Source organism: Phoca vitulina, unplaced genomic scaffold (genome assembly GCF_004348235.1).
Source record: "Phoca vitulina isolate PV1807 unplaced genomic scaffold, GSC_HSeal_1.0 scaffold29, whole genome shotgun sequence".
Classification (NCBI taxonomy): Eukaryota; Metazoa; Chordata; class Mammalia; order Carnivora; family Phocidae; genus Phoca; species Phoca vitulina.
The window spans coordinates 16082006-16107811 of NW_022589732.1; the positions used below are offsets into that span (position 1 = coordinate 16082006).

General features: G+C 43.7%; 1 protein-coding gene across 2 annotated transcripts in view; it reads left to right on the forward strand.

Annotated features, from left to right (window-relative positions):
- LRMDA (leucine rich melanocyte differentiation associated) overlaps positions 1-25806 on the forward strand; it is a 1041793-nt gene that overhangs the window by 407860 nt on the left and 608127 nt on the right. The window lies entirely within an intron of this gene.

Sequence of the window (25806 nt, forward strand, 5' to 3'; positions counted from 1 at the left end):
TTTTTTTTTTTTTAAGATTTTATTTATTTATTTGAGACAGAGAGAATGAGAGAGAGAGAGCACATGAGAGGGGGGAGGGTCAGAGGGAGAAGCAGGCTCCCTGCTGAGCAGGGAGCCCGATGCGGGACTCGATCCAGGGACTCCAGGATCATGACCTGAGCCGAAGGCAGTCGCTTAACCAACTGAGCCACCCAGGCGCCCTTGATGATGACAGCTTTGTAATAGAGCTGGAAGTCCGGAATTGTGATGCCGCCAGCTTTGCTTTTCTTTTTCAACATTCCTCTGGCTATGCGGGGTCTTTTCTGGTTCCATACAAATTTTAAGATTATTTGTTCCATTTCTTTGAAAAAAGTGGATGGTATTTTGATGGGGATTGCATTGAATGTGTAGATTGCTCTAGGTAGCATTGACATCTTCACAATATTTGTTCTTCCAATCCATGAGCATGGAATGTTTTTCCATTTCTTTGTGTCTTCCTCAATTTCTTTCATGAGTATTTTATAGTTTTCTGAGTACAGATCCTTTGCCTCTTTGGTTAGATTTATTCCTAGGTATCTTATGGTTTTGGGTGCAATTGTAAATGGGATCGACTCCTTAATTTCTCTTTCTTCTGTCTTGTTGTTAGTGTATAGGAATACCACTGACTTCTGTGCATTGATTTTATATCCTGCCACTTTACTGAATTCCTGTATGAGTTCTAGCAGTTTTGGGGTGGAGTCTTTGGGGTTTTCCACATAAAGTATCATATCATCTGCAAAGAGTGAGAGTTTGACTTCTTCTTTGCTGATTTGGATGCCTTTTATTTCTTTTTGTTGTCTGATTGCTGTGGCTAGGACTTCTAATACTATGTTGAATGGCAGTGGTGATAGTGGACATCCCTGCCGCATTCCTGACCTTAGGGGGAAAGCTCTCAGTTTTTCCCCATTGAGAATGATATTCACTATAGGTTTTTCATAGATGGCTTTTATGATATTGAGGTATGTACCCTCTATGCATATACTCTGAAGAGTTTTGATCAAGAAAGGATGCTGTACTTTGTCAAATGCTTTTTCTGCATCTATTGAGAGGATCATATGATTCTTGTTCTTTCTTTTGTTAATGTGTTGTATCACATTGATTTGCGGATGTTGAACCAACCTTGCAGCCCAGGGATAAATCCCACTTGGTCGTGGTGAATAATCCTTTTGATGTACTGTTGGATCCTATTGGCTAGTATTTTGGTGAGAATTTTTGTATCCATGTTCATCAAGGATATTGGTGTGTAATTCTCCTTTTTCATGGGGTCTTTGTCTGGTTTTGGGATCAAGGTAATGGTGGCCTCATAAAATGAGTTTGGAAGTTTTCCTTCCATTTCTATTTTTTGGAACAGTTTCAGAAGAATAGATATTAATTCTTCTTTAAATGTTTGGTAGAATTCCTCTGGGAAACCATCTGGCCCTGGGCTTTTGTTTTTTGGGAGATTTTTGATGACTGCTTCAATTTCCTTAGTGATTATAGGTCTGTTCAGGTGTTCTATTTCTTCCTGGTTCAGTTTTGGTAGTTGATACATCTCTAGGAATGCATCCATTTCTTCCAGGTTATCTAATTTGCTGGCATAGAGTTGCTCATAATATGTTCTTATGATTGTTTGTATTTCTTTGGCGTTGGTTGTGATCTCTCCTCTTTCATTCATGATTTTGTTGATTTGGGTCATTTCTCTTTTTGATGAGTCTGGACAGGGGTTTATCAATCTTGTTAATTCTTTCAAAGAACCAGCTCCTAGTTTCGTTGATCTGTTCTGTTCTTTTAGTTTCTATTTCATTGATTTCTGCTCTGATCTTTATTATTTCTCTTCTCCTGCTGGGTTTAGGCTTTATTTGCTGTTCTTTCTCCAGCTCCTTTAGGTGTAGGGTTAGGTTGTGTACTTGAGACCTTTCTTGTTTCTTGAGAAAGGCTTGTATTGCTATATACTTTCCTCTTAGGACTGCCTTTGCTGCATCCCAAAGATTTTGAATAGTTGTGCTTTCATTTTCATTGGTTTCCATGAATTTTTTTAATTCTTCTTTAATTTCCTGGTTGACCCATTCGTTCTTTAGTAGGATGCTCTCTAGCCTCCATGTATTTGAGTTCTTTCCAACTTTCCTCTTGTGATTGAGTTCTAGTTTCAAAGCATTGTGGTCTGAAAATAGGCAGGGAATGATCCCAGTCTTTTGGTACCGGTTGAGACCTGATTTATGACCCAGGATGTGATCGATTCTGGAGAATGTTCCATGGGCACTAGAGAAGAATGTGTATTACATTGCTTTGGGATGGAATGTTCTGAATATGTCTGTGAAGTCCATTTGGTCCAGTGTGTCATTTAAAGTCTTTATTTCCTTGTTGATCTTTTGCTTAGATGATCTGTCCATTTCAGTGAGGGGGGTGTTAAAGTCCCCCACTATTATTGTATTGTTGTCAATGTGTTTCTTTGCTTTTGTTATTAATTGGCTTATATAATTGGCTGCTCCCATGTTAGGGGCATAGATATTTACAATTGTTAGATCTTCTTGTTGGATAGACCCTTTAAGTAGGATATAGTGTCCTTCCTCATCTCTTATTACAGTCTTTGGTTTAAAATCTAATTTGTCTGATATAAGGATTGCCACCCCAGCTTTCTTTTGGTGTCCATTAGCATGGTAAATGGTTTTCCACCCCCTCACTTTCAATCTGGGGGTGTCTTTGGGTCTAAAATGAGTCTCTTGCAGACAGCATATTGATGGGTCTTGTTTTTTAATCCAATCTGATAGCCTGTGTCTTTTGATTGGGGCATTTAGCTCATTTACATTCAGGGTAACTATTGGAAGATCGGAATTTAGTGCCCTTGTATTGCCTGTAAGGTGACTGTTACTGTATATTGTCGATGTTCCTTTCTGGTCTATGTTGCTTTTAGGCTCTCTCTTTGCTTAGAGGACCTCTTTCAAGATTTCTTGTAGGGCTGGTTTCGTGTTTGCAAATTCCTTTAGTTTTTGTTTGTCCTGGAAGCTTTTTATCTCTCCTTCAATTTTCAATGACAGCCTAGCTGGATATAGTATTCTTGGCTGCATATTTTTCTCATTTAGTGCTCTGAATAGATCATGCCAGTCCTTTCTGGCCTGCCAGGTCTCTGTGGATAGGTCTGTTGCCAATCTAATGTTTCTACCATTGTAGGTTACATATCTCTTCTCCCGAGCTGCTTTCAGGATTTTCTCTTTGTCTCTGAGACTCGTAAGTTTTACTATTAGATGTCGGGGTGTTGACCTATTTTTATTGATTTTGAGAGGGGTTCTCTGTGCTTCCTGGATTTTGATGCCTGTTTCCTTCCCCAAATTAGGGAAGTTCTCTGCTATAATTTGCTCCATTATACCTTCTGCCCCTCTCTCTCTTTCTTCTTCTGGGATCCCAATTATTCTAATGTTGTTTCGTCTTATGGTATCGCTTATCTCTCGAATTCTGCCCTCGTGATCCAGTACTTGTTTATCTCTCTTTTTCTCAGCTTCTTTATTTTCCATCATTTGGTCTTCTATCTCACTGATTCTCTCTTCTGCCTCATTTATCCTAGCAGTTAGCACCCCCATATTTGATTGCACCTCATTAATAGCCTTTTTGATTTCTACTTGGTTAGATTTTAGTTCTTTTACTTCTCCAGAAAGGGTTTCTCTAATAACTTCCATGCTTTTTTCAAGCCCAGCTAGTATCTTAAAGTGATGATTCTGAACTCTAGATCTGACATCGTACTAATGTCCATATTGAGTAGGTCCCTGGCAGTCGGTACTACCTCTTGTTCTTTTTGTTGAGGTGATTTTTTCCGTCTTGTCATTTTGTCCGGAGGAGAATAGATTAATGAGAGAACAAAATGCTAACAGGGTAACAATGTTCCCAGAAAATATACTCTAAACAAATCAGAGAAGACCTGAAGCAGTGGGAAAAGAAAGGGAAAGAGAGAAAAAAGAAAAAGAAAAAGAAAAAGATAAAAACAAACAAAAACAAAACAAAACAAAAAAAACAATGTGATCAAATATGATCAGGCTGGTGCATAGATCAGTGCCACAGACTAGATTTTGGGTGTATTTTGGTCTGTTAGAAGAAAGTGCCTCCCAAAATTTTAAAGAAAGAAAAATGTATATATGTACAAAAATAAGGGTTGATATGATGAAGGGATGGAATATGACTGTAAAGATGAAAATTATAAAAAATTTTATAAAAGGAATTGATAAGTTGTTTTAAAAAAGAAAGGATTAAAAAAAAAGAAAAAAAAAGGGAGAGAATGTGATCAGGCAGGGGAGTAGAAAAAAACCATACACTAGATATTTAGGGTATATTTTGATCTGTTAGAAGAAACTATCTCAAAATTTTAAAGAGAGAACAACTTATATATATATGCCAAAAATACAGGTAAGTACTATGAAGGGATAGAATATGACTCTAAAAATGAAAAATAAAAATGTTTTTTAAAAAAGGGATTGATAAGATGTTGGTTGAAAAAGGGAAAAAGAAAAATTCAAAAAAAAAAAACAAAAAAAATTAACTTTGAAAGACTAAAGAATCATGGTAAAACCATGAATTCTATGTGCAGTATTCCCCTAGTGCTGGAGTTCTCCCGTTCTCATTGATTGGTAAACTTGGTCTTGGCTGGCTGTTCTCGCTGATCTTCTGGGCAAGGGGCCTGTTGCCGTGGTTCCCAAATGTCTTTGCCGGAGGCGGAATTGCCCCACCCTTGCCTGGTCCGGGCTAAGTAATCTGCTCGGGTTTGCTCTCCGGAGCTTTTGTTCCCTGCATGCTTTCCGTACAGCTTTGGAGGCCGAGAGTGAAAATGGCGGCCTCCCAATCTCCGCCTTGGAGGAGCCGAGAACTCGGGCCCCGCTCCTCAGTGAGCCCCCAGAGAAAAGCAGTCAGTCACTCCCATCTCCCCGGTCTCCGGCCGCACTCCGTGCTCACCCGGCCTGTGACCGAGCGTTTCTATCTCTGGCACCCGACCCCGTGTGGAGTCTCCAAACCCAGCAGATCCCTGCGGTGCGCTCCCGTGCCTCTCCTCCCGGGGGAGGAAGGTGAGTCTCCCCAGATCTGCCGTTTGTTGGGTCCCTGCTGGAGGAGCAGTGGCCTGACTGTGCCACAGATCACGGTCTATGGCAACCCCGAGCTGAGAGCCCGCGCCTGGGCTCCGTCTCTGCAGCCGGCTTCCTCGCTCCGATACCTGGGAGCTCTGCCGCACTCAGGCACCCCCGGTCTTTCTGTGACCCCGAGGGTCCTGAGACCACACTGTCCCATGAGAGTTCCACCCCCAGCTTAGCCACTGGAGCGACGTCCCTCAGCGGAGCTGACTTCTAAAAGTTCCGATTTTGTGCTCCGCGGCTCTATCACTTGCCAGAAGCGGCCGACGGAGGCCCCTCCCCCGCCGTCTATCCTCCCGAATATCGCCTCGGATTCACTTCTCCGCACGTCCTACCTTCCAGAAAGTGGTCGCTTTTCTGTTCAGAGAGTTGTTGCTATTCTTTTCTTCGATCTCCTATTGAGTTTGTAGGTGTTCAGAATGGTTTGATCCCTATCCAGCTGAATTCCTGAGAGGAGACGAAATCCAGGTCTCCTACTCCTCCGCCATCTTGCTCCGCCCCCAAAATAATTTACTTTTATCATCTTGCTTCAGCGTTTCAAAGAATAATCCATCTAGCAGAGCAGTTTATCCTTTATATTCATTTTTGTTTTGAGGCTCTTTAGCAGAACTAATGATTTTTAATCAGATTTCTAGGCCACTCATCATAATTAGATTTAGACTTATGAATTATGTACACTTCACCATTACATCACACCTCCCTGGGATAGGTGAGTGAATTAGAGATGATTGCAGGATTTCCAGGGCCTTTCAGGATGATTTACGACATTTAAAGAAAAATCTCCAATTTGTCCTGTTGCTTAACACACTTCTAGGAAAACCCTGTTTTGTTTTGTTTTGTTTTTGCCTTTTCCCTCTTTCTGAAAATGCTGTTGCTTGTCAAATTACGCCCCCAATCACTTGGCCTCTGAAACTTTCATGTAGCTAAGTTTTAAGAAAAAAAAAATCAAAATTAAATCTCAAAAATATTAAGCTGAGCAAAGTAAGACATGCACTAATAAATACTCTCTGGTTCCATTTATAGGTCATTCTAGAACTAATCTGGGGTAATCTGAGCAGTAGTTGCTTCTTGGGGAGTAGGAGATAATTTGGTGAGATGGTGGAAATTAGAAATGTTCTAGGTCATGACTGAGGTAGTTAAACATGGGCACGTGGTTTTGTCAAGACTGATTTAATTGTACATTTGAGGTCTATGCATTTCACTCTGTAAATAGATCTCAATAGAAATATGAAAAAAAATTATGAATCACCTGTTTTTTACACGTGTCATTTTAGATTTGCCTTTAACGATGATTTAGTGCTGTGGAAATTTTGAGGCAACATGATGCCTTTTGCTTATCCCTTCTTAGCTGGGGCTTAAAGAAAAAGATGTTCTACCACACTACCAGTTCTTCTAAGTCATTGAAAGTTTGGGAAAAATGTGTTCGTCAGCTCTCTTAGCCAAGGATTTTCAAAGTGGGTACCGCTGTCTGGGTTAGCTTTTATAGGGAGCCATTACTCATTCTAAAAATGTTCCCTTCTTCTGCCATTTGACTTATATGGAGGAACAATCTCTTGGCTAATTTCTTTTTTTTTTTTGGTGCATACTTCTGAAATACAAATCCACTTTTTCTAATGAATCATTATCATGTACTACCATCAAAGGTTATTCACTGAAAGCTCGAGAAAAAAAAAAAAGCAATGAAAACTAATTTTGATTGTTAATGGAAATGTATTTTTAGTCTTAAAGAGCTTCCCTCAGCAATAATTATAGTTATGCCTCTTGGGTGTTTTTGGACTTTTAAATTTACATTTAGTAGCTCTTTTTCATTTAGCAGTTAATCTTTTAACGGAGCTCGGCAAATTTGTTCTTCAGTCTAGTGTTAGGAGAGGATTGACAGAGGTTTTTATTTCTTCTCTCCTCCTATTCGTTTTTTTTTTGCCCCCCTCCTTCCCTGTGTTTGCAAGCTCCCACGCAGCACTCATTCTTGTGTTTACGCCGTGTCCTGGTGCGAACATGGCCTGGGCAGCAAAAGGCCAGCAGGGAAGGACTGGAGACGGATACCTGGCTTTGTCGCAGCCAGCAGCCAGCAGCCGTCTGTGCTACGGCCAGCCGTCTCTGCTCCATGCAGCACAGAATCGTGGCACAGCGAGTGAGCTCACAGAATGTGTTAGTGGCACGTGGGCGGAGCTCGTGGACGCCGTGGCCCAAGACTCAGAAAACACACAGCCAGCTTGGAAGGGGACTGGCTTGGCTTGCAGCTGGCTGCCTCTAGCTTCAGACTCCGAAGTGTCAGTAGGCATGTAGGGAGATTTAAAACAACAAGATGCAAAGCTTTTGTAGCCACTGAGATTGCTTGCTGCTTCTGCTGATTCTTTACTGATTTCAGAGAGAGGCGGGGGTAGCTTCAAGGATGTGGCCGAGGGAAGGGGTTCTGGCAGCAGGTTTGCTGAGGTTCTGCCCTCTTAGGAAAAAACAGAATGGTCAGCCACCAGTGAGGGTCCTGCTCCTGGTGAAAACTGACCTCCCCCGTGAAACCGGGCAGCAGTCAGACATTTGGGTATTTGCAAAGCAGCGCTGAACATTAGGGAGTAGTTAAAATTAATCCTGTGTACTGCAGCTCCCAAGAAAGAAAGCCAGCCCCACGTGTCAATAAATCTAGATCTGTTTGAAGCTCACGTCACTAAATCTTCGTCTTGGCTCTTTGCTGGTGGTGTCAAGAGCTGCCCTGGAAGATGAATTTGAGGGGAGGATGAAAAAGGAACCATATTAAACTGCAGCTCTGATAAGTTTAGTTAAGAGGCAGGAGATGTGTCCTTGCCATGACATTCAGTGGCTGATATTTGTTTCCCTTTAAATAATATGCTGTACATCTGTGAGAATGATGGTTTAGGCCTGGCGACATTGCATCTCCACCAAGGTTACTGCCTTCTGGACAGGCAGTCTCTCTCCTTTCTTTCTCCATCCCACACCCTGTCAATAAATATCCACTTGTCTGAGGAAGTGAGATACTGATTTTAGAGCTGACACCAGAGCATCTTCATTTCTAGTAGCAATGAGGCTCAATCCATGTGAGCATGATGGGGGGGGGGCTGGGGAAGAGAAATCAAAGGGACTGTCAGAAGCCGTTCTAGTCGTGAAACTGTCACATGAACCCCCACAACACCCAGTGGGGAGGTATCAGCAGTTTGAGAATTTCTCCCTCGAAATCGTGTTTTCACAAGTGAGATAGGGAATATCTGGGAATTCGGAACTTCTGGTCCTATCGTCTCCTGCAATCCCCTCTCTAGTTACCGTGTTTTATCCTTACTGTCGATGCAGACCTTTGACTCAGGACAGCCGTCGGCAAACTTCTTCTGTAAAGATCCATACCGTCGTGGTAGAGATTTTTGGCTTTGCAGGCCACGCAGACGCCGCGGTAACTGCTCAGCTCTGTCATTACAGCCCAGAAACAGCTGTGGTCTGTGCATAAGTGAGTGGGTGTGTCTTTGTTCAGTGTCCGTATGGACACTGAAATTTGAATTCCGCATAATTTCCCGTGTCATTATTGTTTTGCCTTCCTCCCAGCAGGTAAAAATATAAAAACCATTCTTAGCTTGTAGGCTGTACAGAAACAGATGGTGGGCTGGATTTGGCCCGTGGACTGTAGTTTGCTCACCTCTGACTTGTCCCACTACTTTCCTTTTGTCAGTGTGAAAACTCAGTGACCGTCCCTTTTGGGTGGAGGTCATTGCCAACCTAAAGATGAAGTCACGGCCGTTGTTCCTCCAAGAGATTTACAGGTACCCCCTGCTTTTCAAACCTGTGTGTTAACGCCACTACGCTTGTATGAAAGACCTTCGTTGCTATCTGTTTCCTCGAGCCGAAAGAAATCTAAAGAGGATTTTCACTTTGATGGAAAGGCAAGATGTAAAAACACCATTCAGCAGTTGCTCCGCAGTGGGCCGGTAGAAGCAGGACACACCTTGTGAGCCAGAGAGGTACAGCCACGCTCCTGCCCCCAGACGGCACTCAGCAGCTCCGTGTCGAGCCACACTGGCTTTGAACTGTATTGTGAGCATCTGTGCATTGTCTTGATGTATCATGAGCATCCGTTAGCAAGATGTGTCCTAAGGTATCAGGACAACCAACCAAAGAGAGGTGGTTTTTTGGGTCTGGGAATGCTCAAAAATCTTTCCATATAAATTAATGGTAATTGTGTCACACCGTTTTGGCTTATGAAAGTTTTCATAGGAATGCTCCACTCTTGGATAGCAGGGAAAACCTGTCATGGATCTGGATAAACAAGTTTGGGCTCTGAGGCACGCAACCCAGTTTCCCTCCCCCGCCCTCCCATATCACTTACTAGCTGTGTATCCTCACATTAGTCACTTAACCTCTCTGGGCCCCAGTTTCCTTTCTTTTTTTTTTTTTTTTTTTAATGCAACGGGGAAAATTTTTCTTTCCTTACCTATCTGACACGACTATCTTATAGATCAAAGTGTTAAGAGAAGTGGGAGTTTTTAGTAAACAATAAATGTGAACGTTAATCCTTGGTGTTATGCTCACTGCTTCACCAACATAGGTGGCTCTTGGTAATGATGATTATTGTTCATATTAAAGGGTTATATCTCCTGTATTTCAGCTGTGAAAACAGAACCAGAATTTGAATTGTACAAAGAAGATAAGAAGTATTTTCATTTTTCATCTTAGACTCTGATGTTGGCTGGGTATTTTTTTTTATTATGTTATGTTAATCACCATACATTACATCATTAGTTTTTGATGTAGTGTTCCATGATTCATTGTTTGCGTATAACACCCAGTGCTCCATGCAGAATGTGCCCTCTTTAATACCCATCACCAGGCTAACCCATCCCCCCACCCCCTCCCCTCTAGAACCCTCAGTTTGTTTCTCAGAGTCCATAGTCTCTCATGGTTCATCTCCCCCTCCGATATCCCCCCTTCATTCTTCCCCTCCTGCTATCTTCTTTTTTTTTAACATATAATGTATTGTTTGTTTCAGAGGTACAGGTCTGTGATTCAACAGTCTTACACAATTCACAGCGCTCACCACAGCACGTACCCTCCCCAATGTCTATCGCCCAGCCACCCCATCCCTCCCACCCCCCCCCAACTCCAGCAACCCTCAGTTTGTTTCCTGAGATTAAGAATTCCTCATATCAGTGAGATCATATGATACATGTCTTTCTCTGATTGACTTATTTCACATCAGCATAACACCCTCCAGTTCCATCCACATTGTTGCAAATGGCAAGATTTCATTCCTTTTGATGGCTGCATAATATTCCATTTTATATAAAATGATTATTGTTCATATTAAAGGGTTATATCTCCTGTATTTCAGCTGTGAAAACAGAACCAGAATTTGAATTGTACAAAGAAGATAAGTATTTTCATTTTTCATCTTAGACTCTGATGTTGGCTGTTTGTTGATGTTCATTTGTTGATGGACATCTTGGCTCTTTCCACAGTTTGGCTATTGTGGACATTGCTGCTATAAACATCGGGGTGCATGTACCCCTTCGAATCCCTACATTTGTATCTTTGGGGTAAATACGCAGTAGTGCAATTGCTGGGTTGTATGGTAGCTCTATTTTCAACTTTTTGAGGAATCTCCATACTGTTTTCCAGAGTGGCTGCACCAGCTTGCATTCTCACCAACAGTGTAGGAGGGTTCCCCTTTCTCCACATCCCTGCCAACATCTGTCATTTCCTGACGTGTTAATTTTATTGGCTGGGTATTTCTGAGCCTCTCCTGGTAGCTTTTTGGCTTTTGCTCCCAGTGCATCCAGACGCTCAGCCTAAATGAAGCAGTCGTGTACAGTTTGACCTGCACCACTGCTCAGAAAGCCTTGCCTCCTCTTTGGGTCTTCCATCCCAGCTGGCCTTCAAGGCCCACCTGATATGCCACCTTCTCCAGGACATCCTCACTGGGCTCCTAAATCCACATGGTAGTGTCCTGTGTAAATGGCTTGATTACCCTAGGACCACAACTCTACAAAAATATCCAGTTCTCCACAATCTGTCAAGAAAGAGAGCACCCTCAAAGGATGGAAGTTGTAGGTCAGTCAAGTAGGAAGCTGTTTGAGTTTCAGTGAAGTCATTTACTACTGCCCAATGGGAGAAACATTCAGATATGTAATAAGGGGAGGGTCTGGAGAAGTGATTCAGACAGGTGACCTCATGGAAACCCCTCCCTTTTTTTTTTTTTTTCAGCTACAGTATTCTATCTGTGTAGACGGTTACAGATTTAAAGTGTTTTAATGTCTACTAGCTCTTTTGATCCTTGTTACAAACCTCTGGGATACGTGGAACAGTATTCCAATTCCCATTTGACCCCAAGGGAGCTGAGGCCCAGAGATGTTCATTTGTGCTAGCATCACTCAGATGGTGAATAATGAAGTTGGGGGTGGATCCTAGCCCTGGTTACCATACTTCACCCCACTCGCAATCCCAAGCTGCTGTAATCCCAGGTCATGGGCTCTTGCTATAGCCAATTTTCAAATTCTTGAGGGTAAGAGCACATTTATATATGGATATATTGAACTAGCTATCCGTTGAGTATGTCAGCTTATCTTATCTTTCCTTCCCAGAATGCATTGGTGGAGCAGGTTTTTGAGCAAGAGAGTCTGTTATCACATATTTTCAGCTTCTATTCTGCTCATACCACCATTATGTAAATATGTATACAGAGTGTTGGCTTATTTATTCAGTCTGCGGTGGGGAGACCCAGTGTATTACTGATTCCCGGGCTGTACTCCTTGGCCTAAACACCTTCAGTAGCTCCTCGTTGCTCACCTAATGAAGTGTGAACTCTTTGGGTTGGCATTTTAGGTCCTCAGTAATCTGCTTCCAGCCTTTCCCGCCTCACTTTCCCTCTCAGAGGACACTGTTTGCCTCTCCTTTGCCCAGCTCACTCCTTCATCCTGTGCCCTTCTCCCTCATCTAGGATGTGGATCTGCCAGTTCCTTCAATTTTTTTATGTATCTTCAACTTTCCCTCTCCAAAGGTAATTTCCTCCTAGCCTGTCATGATGCATGTGTTTTTCCTACTCTTTAAAAACGGATGCAAGGGGCACCAGGGTAGCTCAGTTGGTTAAGTGTCTGACTCGATTTCAGCTCAGGTCATGATCTTAGGGTCATGGGATTGAGCCCTGCATCAGGGTCCATGCCCAGAGATTCTCTCTCTCCCTCTCCCCCTCCCCCTGCTCCCTCAAAAATAAATAAATAAATAAACAAAAACAACACCCACACAAAAACAAAAATTTTTTTTTTTTAAGAATTTATTTATTTGTTTGGCAGAGAGAGACACAGCGAGAGAGGGAACACAAGCAGGGGGAGTGGAAGAGGGGGAAGCAGGCTTCCTGCTGAGCAGGGAGCCCGACGTGGGGCTTGATCCCAGGACCCTGGGATCATGACCCAAGCCGAAGGCAGTCGCTTAACCAACTGAGCCACCCAGGCACCCCAAACAAAAACAAATTCTTGATCCTAACTCTCTCTCTCATGTTATTGTCTTCTCTCTTCTTCGTTTGAGGTGTCTATCAGCATCTGTCACCTGCAGGTAATAACTAAGGTGATAACTAAGCTCTAAGGTCATAAGGTAGGGGTACCCTATCACCTGAAAGCCAAATGTGGCCCCGGTGTTTGTTTTTGTAGAGCTCATGGGCTAAGAATTGTTTTTCCATTTTTGAAAGCTGAAAGCATTTTTAAAAAGAATAAATCATGACACATGAAAAATATGAGAAATCCAAATGTCGGTGTCCATAAATAAAATGTTACTGGCACAGAATATTGTGGTATTGTTGATGGCTGCTTTGGTGCAGAGCTGAGTAGTTGCAAGAGGCCGTGTGTGGCTCTTCATAGGAAAAGCTTGCCGACTGCTGTGCTGAGGCCCTGATGGTAACTTCTGTGCATTTAGAAAGGTACCCGTTAGGTACCACCCTTGGGAGAATTGAGAGCACAGTCACAGAAAGCACATTGTGTGATTTAGATGAAGAACCCCCATTGAAAAGAACTGACTCTGTCTCCCTTATTCCTTAAACCTTCGTCAACCAGATCCTGGAGCTAGCCTGCCTCTCTACTCAACTGTGTCCTTGGAAGCCCTCCTGTGACTTCTCAGTCACGATACTGAGTAGGTGCTTCTAGGCCTTTATAATTTCATCCTCTCTGCACCATTCCACCCTGTTGACCAGCCTCTCATTCCTGAAATTCTGTTTTCTGCTCATGTTGACACTGTGATCTCTCCTTTTCTGTCTCATCACCTGTCTTCCCTTCCCATTCATTAAATATAGAGGTTTCTTTAGTTTCGAAGTTTTCTGCCCCCCTCCTCTTTCTTATACAGTCTTTTCAGCAAAACTGTGAATATAGCTCTCTGATGATAATTTCCAGTTCCCTCCCTCCAAAACTCTAGTCCTATATTTCCACCTTCCTCCTGGGCATCGTCTTCCCTTAGCTGCTCTTCGCTCATTCACTTAGCTCCTGTCTGTGGTGCCATCTTGTTCTCACTCATGGAGGTTTAGAGCCTCATTTATCTATGATGTATCTCCCTGGCTCCACACAGTTCATCAGTTGCTTAATCCTTCATGATGATTTCAGCGTCCATCCCTTTTCACCAGTCCCTCCACCTTTATTCAGCTCCCCATTATCTTTCTCTTTTCCAGGCTAGACAATAACTATTTTTCCTGGCTCTTTCCCTCCTCCCCTCCCCTGCATGCTGGCTGCTGCCTGATTCTAGCAGATACTTTTGGGGCCCCCGTCCCAAATCCTCAGGCCGCTGGTGGTTTCAGCCATGGCCACGGTGCACAGTTTCATGTGCGCTCAGACTCTTGCTGAGAGTGTCTCACCTCACATTATTCTCTGAGGCTTTCTGCGCAGGGACCTTCCCTGGAGCTCTGAGAGTCTGTGCCTAAGCTAAGTTCAGCCTGAAGTGTAAGGGAGCCAGTGGCCCCCACAGGGGCACCCCTCAGTCAGGGGGAACTAAAGCTCATAGTAACCACCCTGCCTCCTGTCCTTCACCTCTAATATGCTTCTTGGGCATGCTGGAGAAGAAGTCATGCCCCGGTGCCAAGAGCAGTGACCTTGATAATGCACGCCAACGTTGGAATTTCCTTCTCCCCTCTCCCTCTCCTGTTCTCTGGGACCATCTCCCAAAAAAACTCCCTGCATCTGTGTGCTCATCTCAGGCTCTGCTTTGGGGGGGAGTCAAACTAAGACCAGTTTTCTGAAAGCTGCTGCCAGACACCTTCAGTAGTTTCACAAGCCTTATATAATATTGAGCTCTTTGTGCTCTGAAATCCTAGGCTGTCTGGGTTTGACAGTAGCCTATCTTTCCAGTATTCTCTTATTCACCCTTAATCCTTTGTGGCGGTCAATCTGAGTTCCTTGAGGTGGAGACTGTGTCTTGTTCATCTTTTTTTCCATTATTTTGCTCGATATCCAAGATAGGAGGGAAGTAAATATAAATGATATTTTTAGTGAAAGAATGAATGAATGGATGAATGTGTTTATCCTTGCTTGTTCATCCTTCAAGGCTCTTCTCCTTTTCATTGCTTAGTAGTGACCTTTCCCTGCACTAAATTGACAAAACACCGTATCTGTTACCTCTGTATGATACTTTTTACTTTCTACTTGATATTTATTTACAAGCTTTATCTACTAAAATGCAAATTCCTCGAGGGAAGTGATCTTTATTTTTCTTTATATCCTTCCATAGAGCTTAAGGGAACACGGATAATCAATAAACGTTGGTGAATGACTGAGAAAATTTCTCACTACTTTTCTAGGCGTCCTAGCTCCTTTTGATTTGTTCTATTCTCTGTTCTCCAGACATGTCCCATGTTTTCTTATTCCCATGATTTGGGGCTATTTATTCCTCTCTTGCCTTTTATACATGCTTCTAACCGTGTTTACCTAGTAGAAATTCTATCCTTCAAAACCTAGCTTAAATACCTTTTTCATAAAGTCTCTCCCAACCCACCCTCTTTAGCCTCTCCCTGCACTTCCTGTATGTTATGCATTTGCATTATTCTGCTTTAAGTAGCATAATTTGATTTGGCTTGTTTTCCTTTCTTCTGGGAGATGGTAAGCACTTTCAGGGCAAGACTGGTTACTTCCTCATTGTATCTGGGAGCTTGCTCAATGTTCTGTAATCAATAAGTATCTGTTAGAATGAATTAATTTGAATAGGGTAAATTATACCATCATGCCTTTTCATTCCCGTCCTAACTGGTACCCCCTGACCTATCTTTGTGTGATTTTTTTTTTTTGAGTTTCATTTTGGTAATGGAAGAAATACCAAGCAGAAGGAAAGATATATATCTAGAGCCAGTCAGCATGATCTACTATGTTTGAACGTGAATATTTGAACATAACTTATAAGAATGCCATTTCAATTATTTGTGAAATATTTAAATAGTATAATCCAATTTACATTCTATCATTTCCAACAGCTGTAAAATTTACTTTACACCAAAGTTAGCTCAATCACTTTAATTCAGTCTGGAAAAACAGTACAAATGAAAGCTTAATTTGTATTTAATCTCCCCTTTTGTTTCTACATTATTGCCTTCGAATCATTCCTTTTAGTGATTGAGATTTAAACCAGAGAGAGGAAAAAGGCATGATGAAATATTTGAGAAGAATATAACGCATAATGAAAAGTTTGGAGTAAATGTTTAAAAATTCCAACTGGCTTTGTTCTTGGGGTTTCAATTCACAGCAATGTCTGTTATAAGCCTATGGTATGAGATATGTGGGTTACTTTGTCAGAATCATAGGACTGTAACTCTCAGGCATTTAAAACCAGGTGATTTATTTGGAGCAGGTTACATTTAAACCCTGCATATGAAGATTGGCAGGGAATACAAATGTGAGTAATTATTATTTAGTGTGTTGATCATGCTCATATCTTCCTAAATGGCTTTATGATCATTTTGGTGAGTTTTTCTCTCTGAGCTCTGGCAGTCTTCCAGCTAATGTCATCAGCAGGGAGTAGCAGCGAGGAGAGAATTGTGGCAGAATTGTGACTAACCATGACTTTCCTGTCCTCCTATGGCATCAGATCTGACATGGGGAAGGGAGGCAGGAAGTCCAGGGAAGGGGCAGAATGACCAAGTGGCATGTTTGTGCTTAGAACAAAACAACCCTTCCTTGTGTCTTTGCTAGTTGGCAGGATTTATGGAAGTGTTGTAGAGACCCACACGTGTCCTCACTGGGGCCTCTCTCCCATCTTCACGCTCACCGTTTCCCTTGCACCCCCAGGAAGCCTTGAGATCGAGAGGTGTTTCGATGAAGAGAATGTGTGAGTGAATTAAGCTGATCAGTAAGAAAGAACTAATTGAGTGAAGGAGGGAGGAAAGAAGGAGTTCAAGCCCATTTTTGGCCAAGAAGCATTACAGGAGACAATCGTATGTTACACATTCAAAAAACAATTTCAGAAGGATGGATGTGACCTCATGAGCCTAGAGTCCAAAAGACGGAAACGCTGAAGAGGAGTTTGATGTAGTTCTGTCACAAATACTCTCAGAAAAGAGGAAAAGGGCAAGGTATCTAGACACATGCCTAACTACATGGGATAAGATTTTTAAATGGGGCACAATGGTCATTGAAAAATGAGTTCTATTTACCAAGCATGTTCCTTTCTCTTATGTCAGATGATCCTCATGGCAACTCTGATTTTGGTCCAACGTGGAGTAGTGACTCCACTCTACGCAGCTGAGGGAACTGAGGCCCAAGATTCTGAGTGACTTGCCTAAAGTCACACTGCTAATAGAAGCCAGAGTTAAGTTTCAAAGAGACCTCTGGTATTTGTCTCTAGAATTGAAAGCTTTTCCTGCAATACTGTGGTGTACAATGTTGGCACAACTTTTAATAGTGCTGTCAGTGATCCAAACCACCCACTGAGCTGAGGTTTGTGAAATGTAGATACCAAATATGTAAAAGTGTGTAGTAATGACAGAGGGTAAAAGATGGAAGGTTAGTTCCCCTGCTCTACTCACTGTGGCGAATGGAAAGACGCACAGCTGCTCCACTCACACTTCGGCTTCCATCTTTTCTATCAGTTCAGTTCCGTGAGCCCAGGGCTGCCGTGCGCCATACCTGTGTGGGCCTGTGCAGGCAGGCAGGGAGTGTAATCCTGAGTAATTACTCAGTGTCAGGTCCACATGTCCCTAGAAGCTTCAGCATGCCGGTACCAACTACTTGACCAACCCCCATCCCAGTCCCGTTGACAATGGTTGCAGCTGTCTAGATCCACTTTGACATCCTTGTGTATTTTAGAGAGGGTGGGGGGAGAGAGGGTTCCCCCAGCCTGTTGGTTAAGTGGAGGGCAGTGAGGAGGGCCACTACTGCCTTGCCAAACTCCTCCATGCTTGTTTTGGTGAGATTTTTCAAGGTGTAGTAGACTATATAAATGAGTCTTTTCCTTCTTGGAGCTGTTGGTTTAGCAAACATAACAGTAAACACTTCCATGGTCGAATCAGTGATGGAGGAATTTGGGGAAGGACAGGAGGTTCCTCCTCTGGAGAAAAGGCAAAAGGTCATTTCTTTCTGGGGAAGAACAAGTCCTGATAGTGGAGTAGGAATTGGACCCTGGTGGTGATCGATGATGCCTGAAGAGAAGTGGGTGTAGTGGAGCCTGGAGTCAGCCTGGGGAAGGTCTGATAGGGGCAGGCTAAGGACTTGGAATTTTGTGCCATAAATCCTTCCTTGGGGGGGGGGGGGCAATGAAGCTTGCTTCCTGTTTCTCTTCATTTCAAGTGTGAAGTGAAATGCTTAGATTTATATTTTAGAAATATCACCCAGGAAGTGATTTTGAAGAACAGACTAGAAAGAAAAGAAGGCTAGAGATGGGGGCAGCAATGAAGAAGGCAGATTAGAAGTTGAGGGGAGAGAGAGAGAGAGGTGGAGGGAGGAAAGGAGAAGGAGCGAAAGAGGAAGCTCTGTACCACAGTGGCAGAGAAAAGAGCCGGAGAGGGGGCTTCTTTCAGGAGCTATCCTGAGGTAGATGCAGGCATAAGCAATAAATAAATAAGTAAATAATCAAAATAAAAAACAATAACACCCCCCACCACCCCGCGCCAAACCAGTAGGAGAGCACTTACCTCAGAGATCCCTGTATTAGAGCCTGCGCGGACCCCAGATCTTCCCCTTCCAAGTTGATATTCCTGGGCCTGAAGTGTGGCCTAGGGATCTGCCTTTTGATAATCACCCACGGTTTCCAATGCAAGCTGCTGGAACACTTGATGTTCCCCTTTGGTTCGGACCCCTGGCAAAGATTAACAACCCCTTTATGTCCTTTTCTATGTCACTTTCCTAGGACCTCATGACACAATTGCCATGCATGTGGGCTTCCTATATGCCTGGTACTTGGCAAAGTGCGTAATCAACATTAGTCCTTTAAATGTATACACGTGTCTTTTTTCAAACTTTAAAGAGTGTCAGAATCAGCTGTATTCCATCCTCAGTGTTTCCCACTCTAGAGGTCTGGGATGGAGCCTGAAAATTTGCATATCTAAGAAGTTCCCTTGTGATCTTGGTACTGCTGGCCACACTTTAGAACCGCTACTCTACGGCAAGGGTGGGACATGGATTGTTAACCTCTCTTACTGGTGAGTGAACCTGAGGCTTGCCTAGGATGAATAGTTAGCCCAGGGTGCTTGAGTTGCAATGAGAACCTATGTCTGTCTGACTCTCCAGTTCATATGCTTTACCACAAGGTCAGCCTCCCATCATGCAAGGCCAGGACTGGTAGAACTCATTACCTGCTGGGCTTCTGGTCCCCTTTCCTCACTGAGGGAAATTGATTTTCTTGTTAGTGCTTCCTGAATCTCTTCCTGTAACGTGGAGTCTTGTGCAGGGGGCTGGCATCATGCTTGGGCAGAGGAGGCATCTGCTTTCCTGGTGTAATTAGACATCCTCCAAAATATCCCCCTGAACTCCAATGTTTCCCTCTCCAGGGGTGCCATAAGTTTAAGTTTCTGTTATCAGGGTGTGTTCTAGATAGTGTGTGAGCTCCTGGAGGGCATGGACCACACCCTATTTGCATTTCTAGCTCTTATATCTAATGCAGGTCTCATGCTAAATGGGCAGTAATTTGAGTGGATGAATGAGTGAATGAAATAGGTTATTTAGAGAATATAAATAATTAGGCCTATTAACTGGCTTTAGATTAGTCTAACAGGCAAACTGGCTTAGAGAGTAATAGGATGGGTAAGCTTTGAATACTTGGAGGTAGCATAAGGAGAAAGTACTACTTACTTAGTAAAAGCAAAACTCAGAACCTTCCATGATTAGTAGAAATCTGTTGGAGGGGAGGGCCTGATGATCCACCTGCTCTGATTTTCTGTGTTTCATGCGGCCACACTGGTCCCAGGGGTAAGCAGTTTTCTCACTCTGTGCTGGCCCAACTGAGACAGACTACACCAGTTCGTGGGGATGACACAGAGTGATCACGGGCGTGTACCAGGAGTTGAGTCTTGGCTTGCAGAGCCTAGGGTTCTAATTCTGCCTTGACCAGCTGCCTTTCAGGGCTCTGAACACTGTCAACTTTGTTCTAGTCCACCTGGGTCCTCACTGGCAGCTTTTGCTTCCATATGGTGGACGCTTTCCTTAATTCAGAGCACGAGGAGCAGCACCCTTCTAGCGGCTCGGCACCTTTTAAATCCAGACCAGGGAGCTATTTCTCTCACACTGACCTAGGTCTGCTCTCCTGGACGTTGCTGCTCATCTGGAGACACACCTGTTCCCCAGGTGAAATACTAGCAGCGATAACCTTCAGGTTATCAGGTGAATGCTCAATCCCCTACCCACTGAGGTGTCACATTATGGCCACACTTCACAATATGCTAATATGTGGCAGTGGCCATCTTGTGACTTGAGTCATGCAAGGTGTCAGGTGGTGTGAAGAGTGGGTTGGCATTTTCTCATAAGGGTCAGTGAGTGCAGAGTGTAGTGTGAGGCACCAGGAAAAGGGACAGAACTCCTGAACCTCCACTTGGCTTCTGCAAAATCTTGCTTCCGCTAGCTGTGCTTGCAGATTCTTTTGCCCTTGGAAATTTCGTCTTCCCACCACTGGGTTCTCACCACACGGAGAGGGTAGCAACACTTTAATTATCAGCCACCTCGAGCCCTGGGACCTGCATCAGCAGTCTGGCATTCACGATGGTCATTACTGCCTCAGATTCTAAATAACACGGTTGAGCTGATAGAAAATGCCGGTGAGGTCCCCGTAGATGTCAGTGCTCGTGGCTGCGCTGATATATACATGCCTGTTTCCCATAGAATATAAAGTCTGTGGGCGGAGACAGGGAGGAGTCAGAGGACATCTGGGGCCTCCTGCTCTTCTGTTGGTCATTTTCACATGAGGCCATGGGGTTTGGGTGCCTTGAGGTTGTTAAGAGAAACCACTGGAGTTAGGAATTTTGGGGGGATGGGCTTTATTTATCTTTTCCCTGTTTGGTGATTCTCAACTCTGAATGTAGCTTTTTGTATCCACATGCCATGTTGATTTACTTTTTCCATTTCTTGGAATGATGCAAAATGTCTGGGTTATGAAGAATATGGGACGGTATTTTCTGCATTTCCTTTATTGAGTATCAGAAAGTTACTTGAACAAACAACTTGTTTGCCATTCATCCTTATAATGTCCTCTTTTGATTAGCTGCTTCTACACATGTGATTCTTAAGAGAAATACAAAATTTCCATGAACTTAGAAATATTCCTTTAGGTTTGTGCAGCACATATACTATTTAAGCCAATTAAAATTAAAACAAGAAAAATCATTGTTTGTCACCCTGATTCATTTGTGTGCATGTCTTCAGTGTCCAGTGAATACTATGCTTTTCTTCCAGTCATTGTTAAAACCCAATGTATGGAAATAGTGTTTATACCAGCAGCTGTTACAAATCTGGGGCTATGGATTAATGTCAGATTCTGAATGTAGAGTGCTTTAGTTAATTCCACCCAAGGACAGATGATATCATCTAGGAAGAAGGAATATATTAGAAACTGTCAGCCAGAAGGTAGTAAAAGGAGGTGATATGTTATAAGGAGTACTAAAAGGTCATTCAAAGAAGAGATATTGCTAATAACTCAATTAAAATCTTCACGCTGACATTTTACAAATTTCTGTGGAAGCCCTAAAACATTTTCAAAGCTAGCTAAATTCATACCCTAGATTGGAAAAACAGGGGTCAAATAGGATTCACACAATTCCTTTGTGAGGTGAACAAATTGGGATAACCTCCTTTTCCAGGAACTTGTGGCCAACTAATTCAATGCCACTCCTTCGATATCTAGGTGAGAGAGAGGAATATTGCAAGTACATCCCTTCATTGAGGGATTATACCCTTTCTTCTCCTAGACTTTGGGGCAGGGCAACCAACTCATTTGGTCCTTGACTTTGAGGAAACCAGTCTTTGCCAGCCTGGTGCTTTATTATAGTTATTTTCTGTATTTTGCTGCCTGGAAAACAAAACAAAACCCATCTTCTTTCTGGGAGCCAAGTAGCACAACAAAGAGTGGGGCTAAAGGTTGAACTTGAACTTGGAGTAGAAACGCTTCCAGACCAGGCGATGAGATGCAGCTGCCGTGCTCAACAGTCAGGCGGCCAGGACAGAAAACCCGGAGATGGCAGGGTGTGTGGAGGGTCAGCTCACCCATTTGCCTGCTGTCCTGTTTGGAAGGGGTGATCTGTTCTTGAGGGTGTTCTCACCTAGAGTCTACCTGGCTTCTCCTGGCAGCCGTTTCTAACGTTCAGTCACTGTTAGGGTCTCTGAATTCTTCTTCCCGTCCAGTGAATGTGAGCATAGTTCTTTTCTTGGTATTTTCCCCATCGTCCTGGAGAGGAAGTGAGCAATATGTATGTATGTATTTATGCATGTGTGTTCAGTAGTTGCTTTAGCTGCCCGCAGTGTGCTTGATGCTCAGGGTTCGGTGGTCCGGAAAAGGAAACATGGCCACTGCCCTCATGGAGCTTACGGTCCAGGAGAGGTGAGGGTCATCAAAGATTCACACGTGGCGTCACTGAGAAACAGATGTTCAATCACAGTTGGGGCAGAGCCTGGGGAGGAAAAGGATATGGTGCTGTGGTGAGACCTAATTTGACTTAGGGTGCTTTGGAAAGGTTTCCCTGATGAAGGGATTTCTCCCCAGGGAGCTGAAGGAGGCAGAGCCAATTAGGAAAGGAGAGAGGGAAGAACATTGCAGGCAGAGGGAACAGCATGTGAAAGGTTCTTCACTGGACAGAGTTTGGTGGTTATGAGGCACCGGGAAGAGGCCTGTGTGGCCATTGGGGAGCGAAGGACAGGGACAGAGCTGAGACTGGGAGTTGGGTAGCGTCAGTCCGTGGAAGGTCTTATAGGCAGCAGTAAGGTGTTTTGCTTTTAAAATGTTTAATAATTATGAAGACTGCATTCAAGGCAAGCCAGACCCAAACTTCCTGTCCTCCCAATTCCTATATAATCCCAATTCTTTTCCTCTTCAACTCTGGGAAACTGTATTAAAACTTGCAGCTGAGGATTTCAGACTGACTTTTTAAAATTTTTAAAAATTCCTTCTTTAGAGGTGGTGATTGGTGTAGAAACTACAGCAGCAGGGGCAGAGCGCCTAGAACTTTGCTTTGGGCATCTCAGATGGGGTGTCTCAGAGTCAGAAACTGTTGCTTGCTTGTTACCTGCATGGAGAGGGAGAGAGAGATGTCTTTGTTGTGTGCTGTGTACACAGGAGGCACTTAATAAATGCTTGCTGATGAATCAGAGGTGACATCCAGCTCTAAGTTTCATCTGTTGCAGCCATCTGAACGCTGTTCGCAAAGAGGGCCTGGGGAGGAGGAGGGATGGGCACAGCTGCTTCTGCTCCGCAGTTCTGTATGTGCGCTTGGGCCACCTGATGCCACCTCCGCAATGGCACGTTTGTCTTGTTAAGTGTAAGCCAACTCCTCTCCCTCTTCTGGGGCCCTCCTGACGAGGGCTGTGGAGGGCAGGGACATGCAGTGAAAGCCCAGTTAATATGGTCTGTAAAGGGAGGTGGTGGCTGCTGGGGAGAGCTCAAATGAAGATAAATGCATTGTTAAGTTTTTATGGACCAAGGCCGCACTTTCATTAAGGGTAATTTACATAACATAACTAATGCTCAAGGCCAAACAGTCCTTGTGGCCCAATGACAGCCCCTGACAACCCGTGGACAGCAAGGCCTCCTGCAGAATTCCTCAGGTCAGGAAGCCGCCTCCTTCCCCTTGCTGGCTCAGCACGCAGGTTGCTCGGAGGAGCTCTCTCTGTGACCTCGCAAGCTACATGCTGATGACATCAAACTCCACGTCCTTCTTTGCAGCACTCCCACCGGACACTCTCTGGGCAGAGCTCACTTGCCCTGTTCCTTCCTCTTTCCCCAAAGGGCTCGGCTTCCTGGTGTGAACCCTCCTAAGTGCTGGATGGGAACTTTCTAGGGTTCACCTTGGCTCAGTGAGAGGTTCCTGGTTCCCTACTGGGGTTGAATGAAGTAGGCCCTGGGTTAAGATGTTGGAGCATGAAGAGTAGACTATCATTAGAGCTGCCTATGTTCCTCCACGACACATGTCGGAGGTGAGGATGGCTGATGGGGTCCCTGGTGTGCTCAGCAGTGGCCTTTGTCTGCACCATCTTCATTACATGTTAATACCACCAGAGACACTTTGAGGTCAGCTTCTCCACCTTGCACGGCAAAGCAATTATCATTTCCTCTCGCTGCAGGGGTGACTGTTCGGTATCACATGATGGATTTTTGCTGGTAATCAGAACTTTCTGCCCATTGGTCTTCAGAACATACTTTTGTGTTGACATTTACAAGGTACGTGTCAGATGGCTGAGGAACGGAGTGAGGGAATGAAAGGGGGAGTGGAGAACCATTATATTCAATTTAATTATGACAATTTCCCTACATTTACAACTTCCAGAAGTAAGAGACAATAGATGTGTGTCTTCTGCTTGCATGCGCACGGAAGGAGATGACACAAAGAGATTCTGTTAGCGGGAAGGGTGATCTATTACCTTAATGATTTCATTGCTCGCCAAATAAAAGAAAAATCTCATTGTGGTCCAGAGCCCCATCCTCGTCAAGCTATTCACTGTGAGGCATTTGTTGTTAATTAGAGGAATTCTGACCTTCCGTAAGCTGGTTTTGGATTTTTATTTTTTTTCTTGGCTACCTTGACAGTCTGGTTCTTCCTAGTTTATAGGACATGTATAAGCATTTGTATGTCTACTGTTGAAGCTTATTAATGGATTTGAAGAGCTTTTAGATTTGGGTAAGTGGGTGTTGAATTAATGGAAAATTTCATAGAGTTCGGTGAAAGCTCCCCTCCACCATTATGCTAGTGACTAGAAGGACTGTGTGTGTCGGCGGGTGGGGAGGGGGAGGTGGTGTTATCGTGTGAAGTGTGGATAATTTGAACAAATTCCCGGTACTATGCATGGGAAGTTTAAGATGAGATGGGATCTTGTGGTCTAGGTGGGATCCAAGGAGCCATTTTCTCAGGGCTGCTGGAGACGAGATAATAGGAATTGTATCCAAGGTCTTCGTGGGACACAGCACCAGGTGACAAGTGCTATGGTCCAGGAAAGGCAGCAGGTGGAGAACCAAGAAGAAGGTCAGAAGCTGATAGGACTTGGATGAGAGATCATGCATAGGTCTGTGTCTAGACCTAGAGCCAGGAGTGTTGGAAGCTTCTTCATTCCATTATTACATGAACCTGACCATGGCTGCTTAAAGGAATAATGCAGGGCCTGACTGTAATGGCATGACTTCCAGCTGTGCAGTCTGCTTTTTTCTAGTAGGCTATCTAGATTTCCAAAGTAGTGGTGTGATGTTTGTACAGCAGAGTTTAGGAGCCAGAAGGGACACTTAATGTCATGGAAATTGTGAGGTCAGAAGATCTGGAGAGGACATCAGGTCTACCCAAGCTCTCTTAGGGCCTCACCAAACTTCCTTATGCAGCAATGCTACCACAGCATCCTATTCCCATTTCTTCAATTGACGGATCTTGCAGAAGCTGGGATGTTTGTGTACCTGGCGACCCCATCTTGTGAATGTGCCGGCTAACTTTGGAGCTAGGCCTAGTAAGCCCGCTTTGGACGTGATCCTCTTAGGGCTTAATTTTACCTACTAGTTGTGTGACTTTGGACAAGTGACTTCACCTTTCCAAGTCTCAGATTTTTCATCTGTAAAATGTTAGAAGGTCCCTGTGGACCCTTTCAGTTCAAGTGTAGGATGTTGGGTAACTATTGCTGTGTGTGTAAGTAGGCCCAGTTAGAAGCTCTTGGTGTAGCCATCCATGTGATTAGAGTCAGCCTCACAGAACCTATGGAAATAGAACTGATACTAAAACTTTGGTTCTTCACCAACCTCAAGGATCCAATGGAAGAGTTGTCTAAGATGTATGCTTTTGGAAGACAGGGACAATTCTTATTGTTTTTTCCACTTCCAAAGCTATCAGATTGTTTGGTGGATATTTGGTGTTTAATAAATTGGGACTGAGTGTGGGTAAAAAATGTTGAATTTCAGATAAGATGTACTTTTTTCTACACTTTAGGTACTTAACATAGACATGGCATAAGCACATATGCCTAGGACATGGCTCTTCAAGAAAAACTCATCAACTCCACTGGAGCAGTGACCAAACCTTAGTCACCCCTGGTTCCCAAGTGCCTGGAATACTACCAGGCACACAGAAGTTGTTCAGTAAATG